This window comes from Giraffa tippelskirchi, chromosome 4, assembly GCF_054371585.1.
Source record: "Giraffa tippelskirchi isolate mGirTip1 chromosome 4, T2T-mGirTip1v1.2.pri, whole genome shotgun sequence".
NCBI lineage: Eukaryota > Metazoa > Chordata > Mammalia > Artiodactyla > Giraffidae > Giraffa > Giraffa tippelskirchi.
Genome location: NC_137278.1, coordinates 132,675,766 through 132,697,538, shown reverse-complemented (window position 1 = coordinate 132,697,538; position 21,773 = coordinate 132,675,766). Strand labels below are relative to the sequence as shown.

The window sequence follows — 21,773 nt, the reverse complement described above, 5'->3', positions numbered from 1 at the left end:
ATTTCATGGCTGCAGTCACCATCTGCAGTGATTTTGGAGCCCCCCAAAATAAAGTCCCTTACTGTTTCTCTCAGGGGTTACACTCCTGTGTTATATGTTTTCCAATAGCTATAAACAGATACTTCACATATTGTGTCAATTATGTAATTGTTTACATTAGGAGAGCTAACCTGCTGCCAGTTTACTCCTTAATAGGTGGAAGCTGAAGACACAACCTCATTGTTAACTTTCTGAAGTCTTTACTGTCCTTTAAATCCTAGTTGATATTCCACCCTACCCATTCATTTCCCTACTCCTTTCTCTATAATTTTAGTAAACTGTGTAGCTCTTTTGTGGCAGTTATCCCATTCCACATTGTACCATAGTTATCTACAGGAAAATTCTATGTCTTGGCCATCCCATAATGCCCTACATGTTGTAGGGTTCAAAAATACACTTATTAAAGGAGATACCCCAAAATATATTGTCTTCTTTTCAGTAGAAACACATAAGCAAAGGATAAATAACCCTCCCACTTAGTGGAAGGCTGGGATATATACGGTGTGTGTGTGTGCATGTGTGTGTGTGTGTGTGTATATATATATATATATATACATATATATATATATATATATCGGAGAAGGCAATGGCACCCCACTCCAGTACTCTTGCCTGGAAAATCCCATGGACGGAGGAGCCTGGTAGGCTACAGTCCATGGGGTCGCTAAGAGTCGGACACGACTGAGCGACTTCACTTTCACTTTTCCCTTTCATGCACTGGAGAAGGAAATGGCAATCCACTCCAGTATTCTTGCCTGGAGAATCCCAGGGACGGCGGAGCCTGGTGGGCTGCCGTCTATGGGGTCGCACAGAGTCGGACACGACTGAAGCAACTTAGCAGCAGCAGCAGCATATATATATATGGTTTATATATAGACACAAAGCTCCAATGAAAAAATGGTTAAGCAAATGGTGCTGTATCTATTATATGATGTAATGAATATTATATGATTGTTTTAAATGGAGAAGCAATATAAAATGTTTACAATAAAATGTTAGGTGAAACACTAGGATTAAAATTGTATGTATGATAATAATTACAACTATTTATAAAATGTATATAAAAAACTGGAAGGAAAATAATACGGAGTAATGAAGTCATTTTAAAGTATATGTGCTGTTCACATGTTTTTATTGCCATGATCTAAAACTAGTCTTGAAAGACAATTAGCCTGGCTATCTAACTACCTTCATGAAGGATGGCATGGGATGACCAGTTATTCCAAAAGCCAAAGTTGTTTTTATTAAATATCTTCCAACATCTTGCTGGATTAAACTAACAGTCTTACTGAGAAAAATAGGTAGTTGCAACAAGTTTATCCTGCAGAGTTCACCAGGAAGTTTTACTGTTCAAAGTGTAGTTTTGTTAGAGTGGCTTCATTGAGACTTTGTTAATGACTGAGGCCATTGTTTGATAACATCCACTTTATTTTTTCCAGGATAAAATTTTGACAATCAATAGGAACCAAGTTAGGATACATTTTATGTATATCTGTAGATTTGTGTGTCTGCTCCACAATATTTAGGAGGTAGCAACATCTGAATATAACTTTTATGGATGAATTTAATCATATTTCCAAGCCATCACAATTTTCCTCTTTTTCTTAATATCTTCTATTCACCCTTCCTCATTATCCAGAGGCTAGACTGTGGGATGTTAGATTTGAATTGTGGCTTCACCACTTACTAATTGTATGGTCCTGGACAATGTACTTGATCTCTCTATTGATGGGGACTACATGGGGGCTCATTGTTAAAATGGCTCATTTTGTTGACCTCGAAAACAAAGAATAAAGTCACAGTGACCCTTGAGACTTACAAAATTGCCCAAATGACATTTTGTTTTCCCACTGGCGCCTACCTTCTCAAGGCTACAAGACCACCGGATTCTAGACCTCCCGCTACGTGACCACAGGACTCTGCTACAGGCTAAAAATTAACCATCTCTTCAGAGAATTTTTCATTGGCAGGGTATAAGAAAGACCCCATCAGAAAGAGAGGACACCAATTCTTCTCAAGGGCCAGCCACCCTCTTGTTTTCCCTGTAATAAATTTCCTTTTCCTGCCTGACTGCCCGGCTCACTCTCTTTTTCTCCGCACTTGCCTTAAGTCTATGTCATAGTTGCCAGATGTATGTAAATTATAGATAATGATAATAACTGTCTCCCCTGATTCATGTGAGGCTTCAATGAGATAATTTTGTAAGACTCTTATCATAGTTCCTAGCACATAGAGATATTCACTAAATGATCATTTTAGGATCATTATTTTGCTACCACGTCTTGCCACATGCTCCTCTTTATATTCTCTCCACTCATTCTTGATGCTTATAGCATCTAGTCAAGATAAGGGATACATGAAGCTAGTCCTATGGAGATGAATTTTTCCATGAGCAGGATTTCTGCATTCAGGAATGCCAGCTCTGGATGAAAGAAGTGTCCCATGAGGGTAATGTGGACCCATCATCAAGGCACAGGAAACTGAAAGGAGTTCAGGTAACTCTGCTAACCACTTGTTTGCTGTTTTATATTAATACCTACGGTCTAGAACAGCACCCAACAGGTCATAAATACTTGGTATTTCTTGAATTAATTAATGTGTGGCATGGTTTTATAAAAAAATATAATCTAATGCCTAGAAAACAGCATATAGACTCTTCATTTCCACTTACAGACAGCACTTCAAAAATTGATACATATGAACATATTTACAAAACTGAAACAGACTCAGAAAACAAACTTATGATTACCAAAGAAGACAGGTGTGGAAGGAGGGATAAATTAGGAGTTTGAGTTCAGTCAGTCAGTCATGTCTGACTCTTTGCAACCCCATGGACTGCAGCACACCAGGCCTCCCTGTCCATCACCAACTCCCGGAGCTTGCCCAATCTCATGTCAATCAAGTCGATGATGCCATCCAACCATCTCATCCTCTGTTGTCCACTTCTCCTCCTGCCTTCAATCTTTCCCAGCATCAGGGTCTTTTCCAATGAGTCAATCGGGAGTTCGTGGTTGATATATACACAACACTATATTTAACATAGATAACCAACAAGGACCTACAGTAGAGCACAGGGAATCTTGCTCAATATTCTATAACAAATGGGAAATGAATTTGAAAAAGAATAAATATATGTATCTGTATAATTGAATCACTTTTCTGAAACTAACACAGCATTATAAATCAACTATAGTCCAATATAAGATAAAAATTTTAAAAATAAAAACTTGATTTGAAAAAAAGCACTTCAGGAGAAAAGCTGAAATTAAACTTTTAAACACAAGGTGGATTTTTTTTATTACTATTATTACTATATAATAAATCCTAAGTTAAAAACACTGGATTTTCTTTCTACCTAGGAAAGTCTCTTATCCTTTTGTTTGTCACCTGGCATCTCTCTCAGGCTCTTCACACAACCCAAAACCTAGGCAGTCATACTTTATTCTAAGCTATTAATAGTTTCTGAAAGACAATATGTTAGGAACTTCCTTGCAGGTTACCTTTTCCTCATCCAAGTCTTTCCACTCTGCCTTTCACCTGTCAAAGTAAAACACTTATCCAGTTTATTCCAGGAGGAGCCATCCTAGTCTGTTATTGGAAAATTCAACCTCCGCTGTGACCCTGTGCTGTCCTCCTACTGGCCTACCTTTATTCTCTGCTTTTATGTAGAAGGAACTCAGTGCTGTATTCCTACAGCAGGGTCTCTTCTTTACATCTGTCATCTAGCTTCATTCTACTATTTATTTGTATTCTTTTTAAGGGGACCAAAATGGTTTATGTAAATCTGTAATGTTAAAAACTAAACAGAACAAATAATCTACAGATTTATATGGCCATCTCTCTGCTAAGAGATTAAAGCAGGACCCAGGTCCTAACCCCTTCCAAAGTAGAAAGACTACTATTGACCTTAGAGGTAATCACCTCTAGGTAATCCACCCCAGTGATGCAAGAACAAATCACAGCATACTCACATTTCACCTTGGGGTTCATTCAGAGTATCAGATGGTTATTAAATAAGTGAATTTTTGCTTCATGAATTTTAAGCTATTAGATAAACATTGGTTTTAATGATGGCTATTCTTTCCAGTCTTTCCTTGTCTAATAAGGAAGAGGTCATTACATTTGAGTGAAACACCTAGACATGTTCCCTAATGAACCAAAACATTCCCCTGGAACAAAAACATAGCTGCAGCTGATCTGGTTGACTCCAAGATACATCTCCTCCCTAGGGAGGCTCTTCTTCAACCCCTACAAGAAAAGGAGTCTGTCTTGTTGACAGCAGCATATATAGAATAGAATCAACAGTCTTCTGTGAGTATCCAAGGTTGGGGAGAAGCCAATACATGGAGCCTTCATAAGAGAGAAGAAGGCTCATAGGAGAGAAGAAGAATGTGCACAGACCTGTAAGCTGGCAGAATTTAGTCCAGGGGTAAGACAATCAAGAGAGAAGGCGTTGACTCCAATCCCAAAGCAGGTCAGGTTTCCTTCTCTACTGAATCAGATTACCTAGAATTCATCTGGACCCGCTCTACTCTCTACCTACAGAGAGTACCACCTCTGACCCAACCTAAACAAATCTGGGAGCTTGCCATATTTTTTTAACGTCTGTGTTTGTTCCAGGAAATTCCAATGAATGGGGCCTATATTTGCCAACACTCTTCTGGAGGCTCTAGGAAGAAACTTCACTTACCCCAATCTGACCCTCTTCAGGGAGCCTTGCTTTTTTTCATACTCAGAAACCATGCTGTAAATAACAACTGTTAACACTATAGGAATCTCCTCTATGAAACCAGCACAGGTAGGTGGGTTTGGATTTTCCACCACAAACACCCCCTTGGTCCTATAATCCCTCTTCTTCATAAGAATCCCTCCAATACTGAAGACTCATTGGAAAAGACCCTGAAGCTGGGAAAGATTGAAGGCAGGAGGAGAAGGGGACAACAGAGGATGAGATGGTTGGATGGCATCACAGACTCAACAGACATGAGTTTGAGCAAACTCCAGGAGGTGGTGAAGAACAGGGAAACTTGGCGTGCTGCAGTCCATAGGATCACTAAGAGTCAGACACAACTGAGCAACTGAACAATATTGAAGAAGCTATCACATCTTCCATTTGTTTTGTCTTTTCCTGATTAAATATCTCCACATTCTTCAGATATTCCTCATACTTTATACCTGCGTGCCTGTGTGCTCAGTCGTGTCCAGGTCTTTACAACCCCACAGGCTGAAGCGCGCCAGGCTCCTCTGTCCATAGAATTTCCCAGGCAAGAATACTGGAGTGGGTTGCCATTTCCTCCTCCAGGAGATCTTCCTGACCCAGGGATCGAACTCACGTCTCCTGCATTGGCAGGCAGATTCTTTACCACTAAGCCACCTGGGAAGCCCATGCTTTATACTTACTAAGTCCTAATTCATGATAATCAAAAAAATCTTGAAAAAAGCCTCAAATCATTTCCACATGAATGGCTACCAAATCAGGTCTTATCCTTCCTGTATTTTTTCAGCTGACTGTTGAAGTCTACATGCAGATTTTATATGTGCCCTTGCTAAATTTCATCTTGTTTTTTAGTATAGCATTCCAAAAGACAAGAATATTTTGAATTATAATTTTATTACCTATAATATTGCTTTCCCTTCTTTGATTCACATCAAAGTCTATGTCTATCAAAGTCACTGCTAAAACAGGTGAAGAAGACAATATCTACAAAACATCCTCCTTTTCACTAGAAGTCTTTCTCAGACTTTCAAAGGGTTATTAATGAATAATTTTGGTTATAGTAGCCAAACTAAAGAGTATTCTCTTTAAGCTCTTAGTCATCATCCTTTCTGTGACGCTTACTGGAATTGATATCCCCTTTTTCTACTCCTTTCTCCTGATCTACTAGATTGGGTTTGATCTACTAAATTACTATTAATACTATCAGTAGAAGACATTATGTGAAGTTTCACACTGTAATTTGCGTTACATAGCTCCTGATGATATGTCCTTTGAGAATTCCAAATGTTCTGCAAAACATCTATTTAAGAATTTTACCAGGGATCAAGGTCAAATTCACTGGTTAACAAGAGCAATAATAACTTTCTGATCATAAGCATTGATTTCAGAGTCCAGATTTGAAAAGTTTTGAGTCAGTGGACTGGTTTGTTGATTTGGTTAGTTTTACTGGCTTCTTCTCTTGCTCCATCTCTCTGCTAAACATAGAGTCCTATTCCACTCTCAAGTATCTCCCTAGCTTTTTAAGATGTCACTAGTAGCCAATGGAAATTTGCCATATGAATCAGGGAACTCAAACGGAAGCTCTGTAACAACCTAGAGGGGTGGCAAAGGGTGGGAAGTGGGAGGGAGGTTCAAGAAGGAGGGGACATATGTATACCCATGGCTAATTCATGTTGATGTATGGCAGAAACCAAAGCAATATTGCAAAGCAATTATCCTTCAATTAAAAATACATAAATGTTTAAAAAGGATGTCACTAGTACATAGAAGACAAAATACGTTCAAAAACATATGCAAGTACTCTATTTGCCCTATGTCTATACATCCCCTGTGACCAGTGTGTGTCTGCAGGATGTAAGCTCAAGACCAGAAGGAAAGGTAGGACCAGGAAAAGAACACAAACACCCTGTGTTCCTGCTGCCATCTGCTAATGTGGAATGTCATCTTTCTTAACTTCAAAAATGAGAAAACTCTACATTATGTTGGGCTTTCTGGTTTCTCCACCTAACACACACACACACACACACACACACACACACACACACACATACACTACACACACCTCTTTGACTTCCACCTCCAATCTTAATCATGGTTCCATCTCAAGCTCTGAATAGCAGTATTTCAATATTCCCTCAGTTAGGGGAGGAACCAGAGATTCTTTCTTCCTTTTAGGAATCATTTAAATGTCTCATTCTCTAACCCAAGCATTAGTTTCAGTTGTTAAAATTTTCCATTGCAATTTACTGTTGGAAAGTTATTATTATAACTTATTTATTTATTTGTTCCGCAAGTACTTATCAAGGTTTTCCTGTTTGGTATTATCTTCCTGCAATAACTGAGAGAAAAAAAATCCTATGTGAGGGCAGATATTTCTAAAGAATCTAGAGTTAGGTGAGGTGAATGGGGTGTTTGACCTATATAGGGAACATAACGCAGGAGAAACAAGAAAAAGAAAGTATCCTCAGCTTCCAACAAGCTGATCAGAGACTGGGCAAAATTTAAAAACGGCTTTACCAACAGTCACCAGGCCACTTGTCCAAGGAAAAAGAATGACTTCCCAGGAGAGTGGGATCTGAGTTAATTCAGATCTTTCTCTACGGCGTCTCTCATAGAGTAGATGATGTACATTGCCTATCAGTATTTCCAAGTCTCCTTTTCTTGGACAAGGAAAATAGTCTGAGAGGAGTGACTGCTTCAGGAATGTGCATGACCTCAGAGTACAACCACTTCCCCAAGAAGTCCCGAGCCCTCTCCTACTGTTCCAGAAGAGTTTACCAGGGATGGTTCTCCTGTTGATGCTCAGCCAAGATTGTCAGGTAAATAGCTCACTCAGAAAGTACTTGGGAAAGCACTGTGGGACAGTAAATGATGCAGGAGCTTTGGAGTCAAGCAAACTTGGGTTCAAATCATGACTCCACCATAATGACCTTGAATAACTGACTTAAAACTCACCGAGTCTAAGTTTCTCTTTTATAAACAGGAGACAATAAAGAATAGCCCAACAACAGATCAGCCTTAGAAAGGGTTAGGAGAGGAGCTGCAGGGTCATTCTTGGCTGTTACCTTGACGGGTTCTGTTTTTGCTCATCCTGGTTGACAGTAATCGCAGCTTGGACTTTCTCTGTATTATAGCAGTTAATGAACTATAGAGGATATCATGCGTGTTTCCTGGTTTGTGCCCCAGTCATGACACTCTGTTAGGTTAACCCTACCATTATATGCAGTGAGGTGAAACCCAGCACCTTTCTAAGTCCAATTATTATAAACTGATTTCTGTTTATTGGCCTAGTTAAGCTTTTGAAAATGTGTCTAGTCTGTGAGTAGATGAGCAATGTCTAAGGCTTCCAAGACAAATGCTGAACCAGGAAAAAAGGTGTATGAGAAGTGTTTCTGAGTGAGTCTCAGCAGATACTGCTGCTGCTGCTGCTAAGTCACCTCAGTCATGTCCAACTCTGCGCGACCCCATAGACAGCAGCCCATCAGGCTCCCCCATCTCTGGGATTCTCCAGGCAAGAACACTGGAGTGGGTTGCCATTTCCTTCTCCAATGCATGAAAGTGAAAAGTGAAAGTGAAGTTGCTCAGTCGTCTCTGACTCCTAGCAACCCCATGGACTGCAGCCTACCAGGCTCCTCCATCCATGGGATTTTCCAGGCAAGGGTACTGGAGTGGGGTGCCATTGCCTTCTCCACAGCAGATACTAGTGGCAAGCGTAAGTGATTTTTCTATACATAGGTGAGCACAGAAGCATAATTAGCGTGGGTAATCAAAAATTGACTATATTCTAAGGTGTGCCTCACTGGGGTTATTGTGACAGTAATATCAATAAAGCCCTTAGCAACCATTTAATTTTTTTAGAATATTAATTAAATTCTCCACACATCTATTCTGTATATCTAAAATACAATGTGAAGTGTCTGGATACTCCAGTCCTAAATTCTCTGACCTTGTGCGGCTTGGTTTCTTTGGATGGTTCTGTGGTCTTCATTTCCTATGTAGTTGTTGATGAAGGGGCTTAAGGAGTAAATGATGCAGCATTCACTAGTACTGTGTTACTCCCTGGTCTCATGTTCCAGAAAAGGCTAATAGCTGTTCTGTGTGTGTGTAGTATGTTACAGTGCCAGACCCAGGTCCTCCAAGGTCTCCAAGGTCTATTCCTGCCATCCTGTTCAGGCTGTCGTACCCCACAGATCATGCAGGTTGTGGCCATCGTGGGCGCCATGATCACGACACACAACCTATACCTGCATTCTGCCTTAGTCAAGGTGAGCAAGACCTACCTTATCTCAGTGACTTATGTAGTTCATAGAATCTTTTCCTTTAGTTGCAAGGGACACACACTTAGTTTACAACTGTTGGAGCCCTGAAGGAGCACAGCGTTTTTCCACAATTGTACTCAATATACTTGGACTCTGTTTTTATCACCAAGGTAACCATAGATAACTGACCCCATACAGAAAGGACTGAAGTCCTTCTTAAAAAAATCTGTGGGGCACCATGTCATTTGTCCTTAAATCTCAGAAGTCTGCATGGCCTTGTGGAGGTTAGGAGGAAAGAGCCCAACTTGAATTTTACCAGTCAGTCCAACACAATCGTTTGCTGGGAGATTTCAGAGACCTTTTTAATTAAGGTCAACTCCCCCTGAAATCAGGTTGTTTATGTAGGTCAGTGGTTCTTCCAGCCACAGTAACTGAGGGCAGTTACTCAGTTACTTTTTCCTATTTTGGATATGTGATGTCATCAAAGGGTCATGACTTTTTACTCAGCGAACCGGGATATAAGTGGAGTCCTATATTTCATGTGGTCGGTTGTTTGCCCTCTAAGACTTTCAGCTGACTCCAACTCATGAAGTATCACAAGGAAACTTGTTCCAACTAGTCAAAAAATGACTGTTGTTATTATCTCTCTGGTCCAGACAAGTAGACTGAGCCAATAAGCAGGAAGTTCGATAAGCCAATAAATACTTCTTCACTGAATCCTGCATTGGTCTTCGTTTCCTTTATCATCATCTTTGTCACCTCAGTGTTTGCCGAAGCATTTTTTGAGAAAACCAACTGGGTAGTAGTGAATGTGAGGGTAAAGAAGAGGCTACATTGGGGCAGGAAAACATGACAGTGACTTAGAGCTCAAGGGAAATAGATCTCAGTGATGCCCCTAAGTCACTGCACTAGTTGTGTTTACAGTCTGGGGCTGTGGCCAAGTCCAGACCCAGACTCATCATTCCCAGCTTTGGACTGGGAAGGGAGTTTTCCCCAGACAAGGACTGTCTCATGCTGTTGTTAGTGGCTTTATGTCTGTTTGACTCTTTCTCATCCCCTTTCCCTTCCAACTACTGGTTGCTTTCCAGTTCTGCCTTTTGGTGACGACAGGTTGGGAGGAGTCAACACACAGGATATAGAATCTGTGGCTAGACAGACTGTTTCATCACACTGAATTCTCTGTCCTCTTGACTCCTGATTGCCAATCTAGTTTTGCTCACTCTTTTGTTTCCCATCATAGGACCTCTGACTCCTGGCTCTGCTTGACTAAGGACTCCCTATTCTGGGTGTCCTCTCATATCTGAAGGCTTCTAAGGGCCCCTCACCTCCTGTCATCACTTAAAATGACCCAGCATTCATGTATTATCACACACATTCTAACTCAGGAAGTTTTTGAAGACGTGAGGGTGTAGAAAAATTATGGAGGAAGACCTCAGTGACATTACTGCCAGTCTCTTCTGTCATCAATCCATGTCCAGAGTCTCACCTCCAGCATCCGTCTTTCAGATGACCAGTGTGTGATCTGTAGGAGAGGTCTTCTTCTCTGAGTCCTGGACTCAAAATTAAAAGCTGTTCCTAAACTGCTTTGGTTCCAGGTTGCAGTCTGGAAAAACAGCAGCAGTTCCCACACTCACCTTTTCCCTGATGATAACTCAACACTAGCTGTGGACATCTACAAAGGCATAAACCTGTTCAAATTTCTGATTTTTGTTCCTGGATCAATATTCTTAGCCTAGTATCTAGTCTTTTCCATGGGTTCACTTCAGAGCTCAGCATATCTTCTCTGGAGTGTCTTATTTTCAGAGATTCAGATGCCAAACAGGATTTTGGATTACGTGGAAGGGAATAGAAGATAAGCTGAAAAGATGAATCGATTGTATCAGCAATTCCCAAACTTGTGTTGATAGTATATTATTCTCTAGGTTTTAATTGGGGTGAGTAAAGAAAGTGCTCTTAGTAAAGTGTTCTTTTTTTTTTTTTTAATATGTATTCCCCACCCCGCCAGAGTGGTTGGAGACTTTATTTATTTTGGCCACATTGTGTGGCATGTGGGAGTGAGTTCCCTGACCAGAGGTTAAACTCTCCCTACCTCCTACACTGGGGGCATGAAGTCTTAACCACTGGACCACCAGGAAAGTCCCAGTAATGTGGTCTTTACTGGGATCTTTTGTCCCTTTTATGCCAGTTACATTGTAAACCTCCAAGAGTAGAATATATACAATATGTAGCATCTCCAGAATTCATTTGTACTTTCTCCCCATTCCTATTACCATCTTCCAGAACACTGTGTTAAGGAATATGATTTGGGAAATGTGTTGTAGACTTTTTTTTTAATAGTTAACATATAAGTTGAGGATAAAGGCTTTAGGAGCCTAGAGAAGAGAAAGGACTAGGCTGAGGAGGAATGGGGGCCCATCCAGCAGAATTCAGGTTGAAAGCCTCTAGTACGAGGTCAAGACCCCAGTCCAGCTTCTGGGACAGTGCCAGCACAATGCTTGGTAGAGGTGGGTGCGTAGCCAGGATGACGGAGAGGTGACACAGAGGAGCACTGTGGGGTGTTGTCTCAGGTGATTTTTTTCCCTTGCCTCTCCAGGGTGTTGTGCTGGGGTGTTACTTCAGGGCTGCCACTCTCTACATCTGGGCGGTGGGGATCCTGGCTGCAGGACAGAGCTCCACCATGACAGGGACCTATTCCGGCCAGTTTGTCATGGAGGTACGTGCTGCTCTGACTGGGATAGACGAGAGGAAGAGGACATTGCCTTTTTGTCCCTTCTTAATCCCGTGCCTTCCTGAACCTCCCCAGACCTTTTTCTGTTTCCTCTTCCAGACATTCATCCTCCTGTGTTTTCTTCCAGGGATTCCTAAACCTAAAATGGTCACACTTTGCCTGAATGAGTCTGACCCTCTCTATTGCCATCATCCCCACCCAGCTTGTGGTCGTCTTCCAAGACGTGGAGCATTTAACAGGAATGAATGACTTCCTGAATGTTCTTCAGAGCTTACAAGTGAAGAGGGAGCTGGAGAAACTCACATCCCATTGAATCAGGAGGCATTCTGTATTGCCCCTAGGTACCAAGCCTAGTATGGGTGTGGGGAAAATTCAGAGGGATAGGCACAGTCTTGGTCTACAGTGAATGCATATGAAATCTCTGGAATCTAAAAGGCTTTTAGAAGTGGCTTGTTTTTTTCTAAGCCTGTTGAATGGGAGTTATAAGCTGTAATTACACATAGAACATAAAATATTCATTAACCCAAGCAAACATTAAATAATGTAAAGGAGACTGTTGGGTATTATGGAGATTAAGAAGACAAGGCAGATACAAATTTTGTAGACACTATGAGCATAACTGTGGAGAAGGCACTGGCAACCCACTCCAGTACTCTTGCCTGGAAAATCCCATGGACAGAGGAGCCTGGTAGGCTGCAGTCCATGGGGTCGCTACGAGTCGGACACGACTGAGTGACTTCACTTTCACTTTTCACTTTTCACTTTCATGCATTGAAGAGGGAAGCGGCAACCCACTCCAGTGCTCTTGCCTGGAGAATCCCAGGGACAGAGCCTGGTGGGCTGCCGTCTCTGGGGTCGCACAGAGTCGGACACGACTGAAGCGACTTAGCAGCAGCAGCAGCAGCAGCATGAGCATAACTGATGCTGGGTTCATGCTACAGATTCCCACATAACCCTTCAGTATGTTGTGGTGACAGGAATCATTTCTCACAGAGTAGATGAGGCAGTGTCTGTGGTTCCGTTTTGCTAAAGTGCTGCTCTCTGGGGTGTTACAAGGACCCCCAGTAGCCCTATCTGATCTTAGTATTTTCTTTTGCTGCTTCCCTTTGCTCTCATACTCATCCTCACGTTTAGAAGCTTGCGGCCGGTGATGAGCGAATTTGCCAATGGATTGTGAGTGTATTTCTTTTAGTTCCCAAAGACGTGTGGGAAAATGGTATCTTCATCAAACAGGCCAGTCAGAAAATCCACCTTAGGGGAACTATATGTTTGAAGAGGTGATTGCTAGAGCTGCCCCCTCAATCTCTGACTTAGAAAATAGAGACTGCTGGGGACTTTCCTGGTGGTCCAGTGGTTCAGACTCTGCCTTCCTGTGCAGGGGGTGCCGGTTCAATCCCAGGTCAGGGAACTAAGGTCCCACAGGGACCAACAGGGTGTGACCAAAAAATAAAAATAAATAAACACAACATTGTAAATCAAATATATGTCTATTTTTTAAAAATTAAAGAAAAGAAAATAGAGATGGTGAATGTAACAAAGGAGGGAAAGCACATTTTTTATTTCTGGGAGAAGTTTCTCAGCTTTTAGGGCTTTAGCTCTTCAACTTCAGCCACTGAAAGTTAAGGCATCTTAATTCCATGTTAAATGATCTCAATGAGAGAGGCATAAGCTAATACCTTTTATATACATCTCTAAAGGACATGGGATATTTGAAATGAATTGTTGTATCTCTAGGGACTCATTACTTTTTCAGTTGTAGGCCTGTTGCATATGTAAGGACTTAAATAATAGAGATTATTTAATAGTGTTTTTCTTTTCCTCTTTCTCCTTATCATTGTGTAACTTTGGCTCATTTAACCTAATTTGGGACATAAGAAGCATTTTTCAGATTATTTTGAAATGCTGCTTACTCCTGTCCTGTAATCCCAAAAAACACAGTGTCTTTTTCTGTTTGTGGACAGGTTGGACTATTCCACCAATAATTATGCTGATTCTTTTGACAGAGGCTGGAGGATCGTAGGCAGTATCATGGTCCTTATCTGTTTCATCAACATATACTTTGTCATGGTTTATGTCCAGGATCTAGGGCATGTGACATTGTATGTGGTGGTTGCAGTGATCAAAGTAGCTTATCTGAGCACTGTGTTTTACTTGGTATGTCCAGTTGGGAGGGGGCAGGCATGGTTGAGGTGGGGCTAATGCTCAGAAGGGAAAGGACCCAAAAGAGCACATAGAAATCCGTCTTCAGTTTATTGACACAATTTACATGAAATTGTTAAACCAGTTGTGACTAAAGAATATTTTTAACCATAAAATTTTCACTTGATTCCTAAGAGCTGTCATTTTCTATTTCTGTCACTCTGTCTGGTTTCCATTCCTATAATTCCTAACCAGAGAGTGTAGTATGTTTGAAGAACTCAAAGATCAGCCGTGTAGAAAGTAGAGAGTGGTACAAGATGGGGTTGGAGAATGGAGCTGGGTCTTGTGATTTCAAATCTTTGGAGGGCAGCGCATGTGGGTTCACAGCCCTGCCCAGTTCTACTACTTAATAGCTGTCCAATGATGACACAAGTAAATAGTGATAACCTCTTGTTCAATTATTCTAGAATTAATAAAATGATGGTTGTAAAACATAGCTCCACAGAAAAAGAATGCGGAATTATGTATTCTTGGATAATAAAAAAAATTGTCAGAAGTCTAGAGTAAATCACGTAAAATTGGTAGTAGTAGTAGTTGCTTTAGTATGGTGGGATTGTGGATATTATTTTTTTCTCTATTTTCCAGTTCTTCTGTAACATTACTTATATCAATGAAAAACAGCACATCCACCTCCCTATTCTACACAGGTTTCTCTTAAAAACACAGGGCTGAAGGTTAGGGACTTCAGAATTTATACCATATCTACTACAAAGAATGGCAAGGCAGGAGGGTGGAAGTGCCCTGCTCATCTTTATAACACTTACTTAGTTCCTATGCCAGTGTCTGTCAGAGGGTAGTTACTTGATTGGGAAAACATTTTAGTGAATATTGAAAAATTATGTCTTGGATAGAGATATCTCTGCTTTTTTCTTCCCCAGTAAACCATAGGCACACTAAGATTATGCTGACCTATAATATCAGGACTTCTGGTTGTTGATGTTGTTCAGTCACTAAGTTGTGTCTGACTCTTTGTGACCCCATGGACTGCAGCATGCCAGGCTTCCCTGTCCTTCACCATCTCCCAGAGTTTGTTCAAACTCATGTCTGTTGAGTCAGTGATGCCATCCAACCATCTACTCCTCTATCATGCCTTTCTCCTCCTGCCCTCAATCTTTCCCAACATTAGAGTCTTTTCCAATGAGTCAACTCTTGGCAACAGGTGGCCAAAGTATTGGAGTTTCAGCTTCAGCATCAGTCCTTCCAATGAATATTCATGGTTGATTTCCTTTAGGATGGATTGATTGGATCTCCTTGCAGTCCAAGGGACTCTCAAGAATCTTCTCCAACACCACAGTTCAAAAGCATCAATTCTTCAGAGCTCAGCTTTCTTTATAGTCCAACTCTCACATCCATACGTGACTACTGGAAAAACCATAGCTTTAACTACATGGATGTTTGTTGGCAAAGTAATGTCTCTGCTTTTCAGTATGCTGTCTAGGTTTGTCACAGCTTTTCTTCCAAGGAGCAAGCATCTTTTAATTTCATGGCTACAGTCACTGTCTGTAGTGATTTTGGAGCCCAAAATAAAATAAAATAAAGTCTGTCACTGTTTTCATTGTTTCCCCATCTACGTCATGAAGTTGAAAGGTTGATGCCATGAGCCGTGAACAATGCCAGGATTCTTGGCCTTCGAAGGAAAGGAATTTGATCAGGGGCCAGTGACAAGCTTGATGGCGCAGAGCTTTTTGTGTAACAAAGTTTTATTAAAGTGAAGAGGAACTAAAAAGCCTCTTAATGAAAGTGAGAGAGGACAGTGAAAAAGTTGGCTTAAAGCTCAACATTCAGAAAACTAAGATCATGGCATCTGGTCCCATCACTTCATAGGAAATAGATGGGGAAACAGTGTCCGACTTTATTTTTTGGGGCTCCAAAATCACTGCAGATGGTGATCGCAGCCATGAAATTAAAAGACGCTTCCTCCCTGGAAGGAAAGTTATGACCAACCTAGATAGCATATTAAAAACCAGAGACATTGCTTTGCCAACAAAGGCCCGTCTAGTCAAGGCTACGGTTTTTCCAGTAGTCGTGTACGGATGTGAGAGTTGGACGGTGAAGAAAGCTGAGCACTGAAGAATTGATGCTTTTGAACTGTGGTGTTGGAAAAGACTCTTGAGAGTCCCTTGGACTGCAAGGTGACCCACCCAGTCCACCCTAAGGGAGATCAGTCCTGGGTGTTCATTGGAAGGTCTGATGTTGAAGCTGAAACTCCAAAACTTTGGCCACCTCACGCGAAGAGTTGACTCATTGGAAAAGACCCTAATGCTGGGAAGGATTGGGGGCAGGAGAAGGGGACGACAGAAGATGAGATGGCTGGATGGCATCACCGACTTGATGGACATGAGTTTGGGTAAACTCTGGGAGTTGGTGATGGACAGGGAGGCCTGGCGTGCTGCAGTCCATAGGGTCACAAAGAGTCGGACATGACTGAGTGACTGAACTGAACTGAAAGTATAAAAGAGAGAAAGCTTCTGACATAGACATCAGAAGGGGACAGAAAGAGTCCCCTATTGCTAGTCTTTAGCTAGGAGTTATATACCTATTAGCAAGCTGCTAATTAGAGAAAGGAAACACCTCAAAACTGACAGTTGCACCACGCCCTTCAGCCACAACATGCATTTTGAGATAGCATTGGCACAAGGTGAGTCATCACCAGCCATAAAGCAATTGACATGAACCTCAAAGAAAGGCAGATTTCCAAGCAAATACATAGTAAATTAACATAGCTTAAGGAAGACATTTCCATGAGAAAAACGCATTGGTTAGCTCGAGTTTTGAGATAAAGTTCAGGCAGAACCCGGTGTCACCATGACAACATAGATTAAAAGAGAAAAGAAAAAAAAAATATCTGCCACTTGCAGTTTTATTTCCTCCTGCCACTTGGGGACCTCTGGCCTCCCTATCAAGACTATTAACACTCTCAAAGTGATGGCACCAGAGGCCATGATCTTAGTTTTTTGAATGTTGAGTTTTAAACCAGCTTTTTCAGTCTCTTCTTTCACCTTCATCAAGAGGCTCTTTAGTTCCTTTTTGCTTTCTGCCATAGGGTGGTATCATCTGCATATCTGAGGTTATTGATATTTCTGCCAGCAATCTTGATTCCTGCTTGTGATTCTTCCAGCCTGGCATTTCACATGATGTACTCTGCATATAAGTTAAATAAACAGGGTGACAATACACAGCCTTGATGCACTCCTTTGCCAATTTTGCACCTGTCTGTTGTTTCATGTTTGGTTCTAACTGTTGCTTCTTGACCTGCATACAGGTTCCTCAGGAGACAGCTAAGGTGGTCTGGTATTGCCATCTCTGTAAAAATTTTCTATAGTTTGTGATCCACACATTCCAAGGCTTTAGCGTAGTCAATAAAGCAGAAAGAGATGTTTTTCTGGAATTTTCTTGCTTTTTCTATGATCCAACAGATGTTGGCAACTTGATCTCTGGTTTCTCTGCCTTTTCTAAATCCAAGTTGTGTATCTAGAAGTTCTCAATTCATGTACTATTCAAGCCTAGCTTGGAGGATTTTGAGCATGACTTTGCTAGCATGTAAAATGAGTGCAACTGTGCTATAGTTAGGAGTCTGGGGAATCTTGTATGTATTGTCTGTCTTTACAGATAAATTTTCTTTGCTTTAAGCAAAGAAATTTTGAGGAAAATATGTACTTAAAATTGTTAAGGTCAGTCTACATTGGAGGGAGTTAGTATTTGTTATTGGAATAAATAAGTTGAATGTAATCTAAGGGTAAACATTCCTCACATTTGCCAGAGAAAAGCTACCTAATTATAAGGGCAAAACATTTTTTTCTGAGGCAAGAAATGATTACAGACTGGTTTAATAGACTTTCTTACTTCAGGGTAAAGGGGTCTTTGAAATTTTCACAGAGCTTGGAGTTGTGTTCCAGGATAGTTGTGTCAGGCCAGAAGGCCAGGTTGGGCTGTCAAAGGGAAATACACTGCTGTGAACTTCAGGTTGGGAGGAAATCTGGGGAAGCTCACACTGTGAGGGTTGGGAGGAACAAAGACCAAGCTGTAGTTTCTGGAAGTAAGATATTATTGGCCCTGACATGTAAGCAGGCAAGAAGTTTTGGAAGCTGGCTAAGCCTCAGAACGCTGAGCAGAGAAAGTAAAGAGACCTATTTAATGGGTATTAGTTCAGTTCAGTTCAGTTCAGTCACTGTCGTATCTGACTCTTTGAGACCCCATGGACTGCAGCACGCCAGGCCTCCCTCTCCATCACCAACTCCTGGAGCTTATTCAAACTCATGTCCACTGAGTCGGTGATGCCATCCAGCTATCTCATCCTCTGTCATCCCTTTCTCCTCCTGCCCTCAATCTTTCCCAGCATCAAGGTCTTTTCAAATGAGTCAGTTCTTTGCATCAGGTGGCCAAAGTATTAGAGTTTCAGCTTCAGCATCAGTCCTTCCAATGAATATTCAGGACTGATTTCCTTTAGGATGGACTGGTTGGATCTCCTTGCAGTTCAAGGGACTCTTAAGAGTCTTCTCCAACACCACAGTTCAAAAGCATCAATTCTTTGGAGCTCAGCTTTCTTTATGGTCCAACTCTCACATCCATACATGACTACTGGAAAAAACCATAGCTTTGACTAGATGGACTTTTGCTGGCAAAGTAATGTCTCTGCTTTTTAATACACTGTCTATGTTGGTCATAACTTTTCTTCCAAGGAGCAAGTGTCTTGTAATTTTATGGCTGCAGTCACCATTTGCAGTGATTTTGAAGCCCCCAAAAATAAAGTCTGTCACTGTTTCCTCTGTTTCCCCATCTATTTGCCATGAAGTGATGGGTCTAGATGCCATGATCTTAGTTTTCTGAATGGTGAGTTTTAAGCCAACTTTTTCACTCTCCTCTTTCACTTTCATCAAGAGTATTAGTTGGACCATTCTAATTCTGAAGTCTCTGGTTGATGAGTGATATTTTTGTCTAAAAGCCCAGTAATTCTTGACAGCCTGGCCATATTTCTCCCCACTGTTATCATCTTTGACACCCAGGCAGCTGATGTTGTTATCAACTGTACTCTTCCTCCTTGTATCTTTCCCCCTCTCTTCTCTTCTTCTTGTCTAACATTTTTCCTTTCTCTTCTTTCTTAATCATTAGATGTTCTCCATGTCAAGTTTTCCTTTCAACCATAAAACTGCAAGTCCTTGAGAATCAAAAGAACAGTCTTCATTTTTCTGAAAAGTTCATCATTTCACAACAATGACCATGTCAAACTGGCTCCCAGGGTTGCCCTCTCTTCTTTATTTCTCTGAAAGTGGCCACAGTGGTTTGGCTGTCCCCCATTCCCACATGACGAGACAAGGCCAGTGGGCCCAGCTCCTGGTGGTCCTTAGTTTCGCTGGAGATGAACTGAGACTCTAAGCCTGAGACTGAACATGATGCTCCTGCTGCTCCTTATCACCACTTCTCCTCTCTGTCCCCTGTCTCTTTTCCTTCAGCTTTTCAGTCTCAGAGTTACCTGTCACCACCCACAGTCTCTGCAGAGCCCAGAGATTTCTCCTTGAAGGACAGGTTCTGGAGAAATCAGAGGAATTAATAAAGACTGCAACCAATTCCCAACTTGTGCTGATATCCCAGAGGGTGAAGAGAGTGGGTGTTCTCTCATTAGCATTTTTTAATCTTCCAAGTAATAGCTTATTTGGGAGCACCCTGTGTCTTCCTGTTCCTTTTAATAATAATACATTTCCCGACTTTAATAGGGGAGATTCTTTATCTCATAAATATGACGAGTAGGAGATCCATTTTAAAAATGTTATCGAGGTAACTCCACGGGTTTACCTGGAGGATGCAGTGCCCTGTGATCAGACACTGACTGAGGGCTTCCCACCTGGAGCTGCAGGACCCTCGGAGGGCGGGGCGGACCGGACCCTCCTCCCTCAGGTGGGCCTCCTCAGGGGCATCCCGCATGTGGGCCCACCTCAGAGCAGAATTCCGTACTGGCCAATGACAGGTAGCTGGCTTAGAGATACGGACGAAAGAAAAGTGGCCAAAAGCCTGGGACCACCCCGGGGGCGGCCTCAGGAGCCTGGCCCAACCCAACAGCACCTCTAGGGAGCGTCACACCGGCAGGAGCTCTTGGGGCCCGGTTGCTGCCGGAAAGGCAGAGAGAGAGCGCTGAAGAGTGGAAGGCCTGAGCGTGGGCGATACGGTGAGAGGCCGCTAGAGGGTGCGGAAGCTCTGAGGCTCTGGGGCCGGACGTGCCGCCTTGGCGACGGGGTTAGCCCACTCCAAGACCGAGCCCAAAGAGGAGGAGTTGGTTACCGAAGGCCTCTGACTCTCTGGCCCACATTCCCTTGCCTCACAGAAGGACAGAGGTCTGCCTTTAGCATCTGATGGAGTCCTTCCAGCCTGGTCGGGTGACCCAGTGGGCAGCCGTCTCAATCTGACCGCCTTTTGTCTCTCCAGAGACAGGACTTGGGACCCAGAAATACCTTGACTCTTGAGCTTTCAGTTTTCGAGCTGCGTGGGTGGTGGCATGTGGAGAACTGTCATGGTGGCCATGAATGTGGAGTGTGTGAAAGTGGTGGTATTTTGGTGGGTGGAGAGTTCTTCCTTGTGCCCTCTTTCTGGAGATTTCTCCCCAAACCTCCCTCTTCCCTCTCCATCTGAGCCTCTTCCTCCTGTCCCCACACCCCTGCCAGGTGGAAGTAACCCTAGTGTTCATAGCAGCATTATTTACAGTACTATTGACAAAACATGGAAGCAACCTAAATGTCCACCAATGGGTGAATGGAAAAAAAAGGAAGATGTGAGATACAGATAGATAGATAGATAGATAGATAGATAGGTAGATAATGGGATATTACTCAGCCATAAAAAAGAATTAAATAATGCTGTTTGCACCAACAGAGATGGACCTTGAGATTATCATACTAAGTGAAGTAAGCCAAAGACAAATATGTGATATTGCTTCTATGTGGAATCTATAGAATGATACAAATGAACTTATTTACAAAACAGAAACAGACTCACAACCACAGAAAACAAACTTATGATTATCAAAGGGAAAAGGGGGGTGGGCAAGGGATAAATTAGAAAGTTGAGATTAACACATACACACTACTACGAATAATATAGATAACCAATAAGGACCTACTGTGTAGCACATGAAATTCTACTCTGTATTTTGTAATAACCTATAAGGGAAAAGAATCTGAAAAGGAATATATATATATATACACACACCAAGTTGCTTCTGTCATGTCCAACTCTTTGCAATCCTACGGACTATAACTTGCCAGGCTCCTCTGTCCATGGGATTCTCCAGGCAAGAATACTGGAGTGGGTTGCCAGGCCCTTTTCCAGGGGATCTTCCTGACCCCCCACATCTCATGTCTCCTGCATTGAAGGCAGGTTCTTTACCACTAGCGCCATCTGGAAAGTATATATATATGTAACTGAGTCACTATGCTGTATACCTGAAACTAACATGATATTGTAAATCAACTATACTTCAATTTTTTTAATTTTTTTTAAGATTTTCAGTTACAGGGGAAAAAAAAATCTTTTGAGTATCCAAACCAACATTTGCCTAAAATCAGTATCTAGTTCTCTAATGAATTCTCTACAAAAAGAAGACAGAGATGGCCAGTGGGCTTCCCTTAAAGTGGGGAAACACAACAGCCCCCTTTGAATGGTCCTTCATACTATCCACTATGGTGAATGAACTGAAGATTGAATCACCAATCATGTAAGCAGGTATGGCCAGTATCCTGGGACAAGCATGCACTTGTCCATTAACTTGGGGCCATCCCATTCAAGTTAGCCTATCCTCTTTAGCAGGGAATAGGTCACTGCCAGAGGAACTAATTAATGGAGA

The 21,773-nt window shown here is 41.8% G+C and overlaps 1 pseudogene; it reads left to right on the top strand.

Annotated features, from left to right (window-relative positions):
- The first annotated feature begins 4,822 nt into the window (after window positions 1-4,822).
- Window positions 4,823-20,005, top strand: LOC145545653 (natural resistance-associated macrophage protein 2-like; annotated as a pseudogene).
- The last annotated feature ends 1,768 nt before the right edge of the window (window positions 20,006-21,773 follow it).